Here is a 5,501-nt window from a genome sequence, read left to right on the forward strand (position 1 = left end):
CGAGGAGGGGTGTGACTTGGAGGAGTTGCAAGCCCTTTCGAAGCTCAGATGTCTGGGATTATATCGGCTAGAGAGGGCAGTAACGGGGGTCTCAGTACTTGTGGATAAAACTCTTCTTAAGGAGTTGACTTTATGTTGGATGCCTTCAGAAGAAGATGACGATGCTGAGGAAGACGATGGTACGGGTGATGGAGATGACAGCAATGGTGAGGATGATGGAGGTGAGGATGAGAATGATGATGACGACGATGACGACGTCGATGATGACGATGACGACGATGATGATGACGATGATGATGACGATGATGATGATGATGATGAGGAGGAGGAGGAGGAGGAGGGGGAGGAGGAGGAGGAGGCAGAGGAGGAGGAAGAAAATAAGGACGATAACAGAGAGGCGGAGGAGGAGGAAGGGAATGAGGACGATAACGGAGATGAGAATGAGGGCCAAGGAGTGAGATGGAATGATGAGCAATTCCAAGCAGTTGAGAAGGTATGCGATGAACTCTCTCCCCCATCCAGCCTAGAAGATCTTGTCTTTCAACGATTCCCCGGTCGGCAACTCCCATGCTGGTTGATGTCAACCTCACTAGACAAATCCTTCCCTAATCTGGCATATTTGAGGATTTGGTACCTCAAATCATGCACGGAACTGCCTCCTCTAGGCATGTTGCCCCTGCTAAAACATCTTGACATCACCGGCGGTGAAGCCATCAAAACCATTGGGCCTGGGTTTCTGGGCCGTAAGTTACGGGGAGCTTCCGCATTTCCAAAACTCGAATATCTGGAGTTTTACGAAATGCCCAACTGGGAAGAATGGTCAGTATGGGGGATGGAAGAAAATAGTCAGGGACCGCACCTCAAGCTCTTTCCTAATCTGAAGATATGCAAGATCATAGACTGTCCGAAACTGAGAGCTCTTCCAGAAGGCCTATCCCATGCCACCAAGTTGAAGGAATTGTATCTCGAGAGTACTCAAGACTTGAGAGAAATCACAAACCTCCGCGTGAATTACAAGCTCGAGGTCAAAGATAACACGATGCTGAATAGAATATCCAACCTTTCCATGAAGTATCTGAAGGTGGAAGATTGTCCGAATCTGGAGTACGTGGAGAATCTCGACAGGTTGCAACAGCTGGTCCTGATATGTCCACGACAAATGAAGCAACTTCCGCAGTGGCTATCAACCCTAATTCAGCAGCGCCAAAGCATTCCTTCCGCTCAGTGGAGCTTCAGAAAACTGGAACTGCAATGCAACATCGTGCTGCTGAAGAGCTGTCTCGAGGGCAACGAGAATTGGCATATCATTCAACAGATTCCAGATGTCATAATTCAAACCTATTCCAGGAAAAGTTATATTCGATACAGCAAGCATCCACGCATGTACGATGCAAATGTATGATGAATTCGTCGTTCCGGTAAGTTCATTTTCCTTTTTCTTTTCTATCTATCCCATGACTGTATATACATATATGTGTATTTGGTTTCGTGTACGTTGACTTTCTCCTTTCGTACAGGATCAATAAAAGGCCTCTGCCTGGTTATTCTACTTATAGATATTTTGAGAATAAAGAAGCTATTTGGAGCAGGGATTCGATGATGTCGTCCTACTATCAAGACTGTATGCTTGTTTGTTTCCTTCTACGTTACTTATTCGTGTATTTGCACCTACGCAATAATTTATCTTTCCAAAAGAATTTAGAACAAATGATGTGGTCATGTAAATAGTATGAAGGCGTTGTCCATAGGCTAGCTCAGCATGAAGATGTTGTCACTGATCCATATACGGAGATGGCACAGGGAGACGATTGACAAGAATCTGCAGACAAATTTACATGGCTCATCGTACGTACATTATTCTTCCCTTTTCTCTTGTTGGTTGCTTTTAGCTGCTTATATTTTTAGGGTTTATTATTACTACATAAAGTTCTCGATGTTTTTCTTCTTCAAATGCTTCCTTTGGCAGGTCATAAAACACTGAATCCATAGCTAGGTTCTCCTTCAACGTGAAGGCTGCTGCATCCTCTTCGAGGCTAAAAACGAATCCAAAAGACATCTACTCGGTCATTGTGGCTACAACTTCTCAGCATTCTTCACTTTCCGTTCTTCCATCTTTGTGGAGCCTCCCGGACATATATGGGGAGTTATTTGCATGCATGAAGACTTTAGCAGAACGGTGCGAGAGAGCCCGTGTGTACACACAAGATGGAGCTACATTGGATGTTGCATGACCTCTAGTTTGATGTGTGTTCAGATTGTTCCTTGTCATATTTGATCAGAATAATATATTTTATTAGAATCTTTTGCATCGTCGCCTCTTACGACTGTCGTTGACAGGTTCGAGAGAATGAGCACTGCTTGTACGAGTTTGTGTCCATTGTGTAACAACACTATTTATTGGGTTGGTATTATTATTTTTCTTTTAATAGCGGCCGACACGAAGGTTTTGGTCTCACTTCCTTCTCCTCAGTTGAGTAAAGATGGTTATATTAGAAGAAGAAAAAAAAAATCAGAAACCAGAAATACAGAAATCACAGAAAAAAATGAATATTTTCTTAAGAAAAATCTTATTTTAATCAACATAACTGTTGATTGCGGGGACATAGTGCTTATGGATGTTCGATAACCTACGCTCAATAAACTTAGGCGCATGCTATATGCTTCAGCAGTACAGTTTTGTAATCCTCTCCCAGATTCTGTGGATTCATCGGCAGGATGTCAACTTTTGCTAGTTGTTTCCAATATTTCGTCATGCGATTCCTCCCTAAGCTGCTGATTATACACAGTTGTTTCACTGATTCTTTGAATCGACTCCTTGGTAGATTTTTCCAACTCAGCCAGCATGTTCAGGGAGCTATGTTTCTGAGACTTTGTCATGCGAAGGCCTATGCAAGAATAGTCAACAAAAGGATGCTGTAATAGTTGCTAGTGAGTGTCGATGTTACTCGACTCGTCGTCGTACGTTTCTCGTGGTCAAAGCTATCATGCAACCATATTGAATCATTCGCATATTGAAGCTGACACTCACATCATCTCTCATGTGGGCCTCGAGAGGAAGATTTATTTATTGTTTATATTTAATATATATAATTTTTTAAGAGATAAATGATGAAAATAATATTTGATTTCAAAATAAAATGACAAGGTATTAAAATGATATATTTAATAATTGAATTATAAGTTTTTTTTTTTATGTTACATCAAAAGATGGTTGTTTAGCTTTGTCTTTGGCTATGAATTATTGGTTCGGCTGAGTGGTGACGTCAGCCCATGTTGAATCATTCGAGTATAAAAGCACTCACATCATTTGATGTTGGCCGAAGATAAAAAATTATTTATTATTTATATTTAATATATATATATATATTTGAAATAAATGATGAAGTTAGGATTCAAATTCATAATCTTATGGTAAACTATTAAAGTGATATATTTAATAACTTGATTCCAAGTTTTTCAAAGCTACATCAAAAGATGGTTTAATTTTATCTTTATGATTTTTTTCTTTAAAATTCTTTTATATCATTGGTGTATTGGACCATCAATCCATATTAATCTATGGCTATGATTATTGGTTCGGATGAGTCTGATATCAGCTATCATGCAATCATGTTGAATCATTCGTAAATAAAAACTAACATTCATAAATGATGAAGCTCGGATTTAAATTCATAATTTTACGACAAACTATTAATGTGATATATTCAATAACTTTATTCCAAGTTTTTCAACGTTACATTAAAAGGTGGTTGTTTAGCTTTATCTTTCATGTGGTCTCAAGAAGAAAACTTATTTGTTGTTTATATTTAATATATATATTAAAAAAATTTTGTTTAGTTTTATCTTTCTAACTTTTTTCTTTTAGAATTTTTTTATATCGAGGGTGTATTGAACCCATCAATCCATATCGATTAGTGATTATGAATTATTAGTTCCGATGAGTCATGACATCAACTATCATGCAATCGATATTTTAATTATTTATATTTAATATTAAAAAAATGATAAAGTTAAGATTCAAATTCATAATCTTACGATAAACTATTAAAGTGATATATTCAATAAAGTGATATATTCAACTATTAAAATTTTTCAATGTTACATCAAAATGTTGTTGGTTAGCTTTATCTTTCATTTGGGTCTCGAAGACTTATTTGTTATTTATATTTAATATATATTTTTTAATATATATTTTTGTTTAGCTTTATCTTTCTAATTTTTTTCTTTTAGAATTTGTTTATATTGCCGGTGTATTTGACCCATCAATCCATATCGATCATTGACTATGAATTATTAGTTCGGATGAGTTGTGACATCAGCTATCATGCATCTGAATCATTCGCATATAAAAGCTAATACTCACATTATCTCATATGAGCCTCAAAACTAAGACTTATTTATTATTTATATTTAATATTTTTTAAAAAAATAAAATGATAAAGCTAAGATTCATATTCATAATCTTACGATAAACAATTAAAGTGATATATTCAATAATTTGATTCCAAGTTTTTTTAATGTTACATCAAAATGTGGTTGTTTAGCTTTATCTTTCATGTGAGTCTCAATACAAAGACTTATTTATGTTAGGACCTAAATCGACACTAAGAGGGGGTGAATTAGTGCTTCGATAAAAATCTCAACGATTTAAAAACTTTTGTTTAAAAATAGTGTCAGAAATGTTGAAGGTGTGCTTGACTTAGAATAAGTGCAATAAATAATTAAAATAATATCAATGATAATAAAAAGTAAAACAGAAATGCAAACCGAGTTTTATAGTGGTTTGATCGTCGTGACCTACTTCCACTCCCGATTCCTCCTCTGATGAGGCCATCGATATCCACTAACAGTTTTCCTTTAATATGCGAAGACCAGCTATCATTTTACAACTCTTTTCTCATTTTTACAGGTTTGGGAGATAATCTTACAACCCACTTACCCCTCTTTTAAACTGAAATCAACACTTAAAAGCTAGAGGAGGAGAATTCTCACAAGATTACAATAGTGTTTTCCCCAATTTTTATTTTCAGTTGATGTATTTGCTGAACAGGGATGAGTGGGGTATTTATATGCCTCAAATGACTTCAAAAAGTGGAGCTAAAATTTAAATCCCCAAGATTTCAGGGTACTAGTGGTACCACCGTTTAGTCTGGTGGTACTACCATCTGACACATCAACACTGGGCGGTACCACTGCCCAATCTAGTGGTACCATCGCCTGACATAGTCTCGGAGACTATGTCTGGATTGTACCACCACCCAGTCTGACGGTACCACTGCCTACTTTGGGCAATACCACCTCCAAACCCTACTATAGGACATTGAATGAGCCAAACAGTAGGCCCAATTGGCCCCTAATTAAGTTGGTATTGTTTCACCCCAATTCAGACTCAATTAGACCTAAACTAACTCAATCTAGACAAATTATTACAAAGCCTGAATCAAATATTGTATGACATGTTATCGATTCTTTTGACGCTTGATCCTTTAGCGTATCGTCCT

At 37.0% G+C, this 5,501-nt stretch overlaps 1 long non-coding RNA gene across 1 annotated transcript; it reads left to right on the forward strand.

Moving 5' to 3' along the window:
* Positions 1-426: 426 nt before the first annotated feature.
* Positions 427-2,308, forward strand: LOC135624498 (uncharacterized). Its single transcript, XR_010491707.1, has 3 exons — positions 427-1,418; positions 1,518-1,845; positions 1,967-2,308. It is a non-coding gene; the product is annotated as an uncharacterized LOC135624498 (long non-coding RNA).
* The last annotated feature ends 3,193 nt before the right edge of the window (positions 2,309-5,501 follow it).

The sequence above is a fragment of the Musa acuminata genome, chromosome BXJ2-10 (genome assembly GCF_036884655.1).
Source record: "Musa acuminata AAA Group cultivar baxijiao chromosome BXJ2-10, Cavendish_Baxijiao_AAA, whole genome shotgun sequence".
NCBI lineage: Eukaryota > Viridiplantae > Streptophyta > Magnoliopsida > Zingiberales > Musaceae > Musa > Musa acuminata.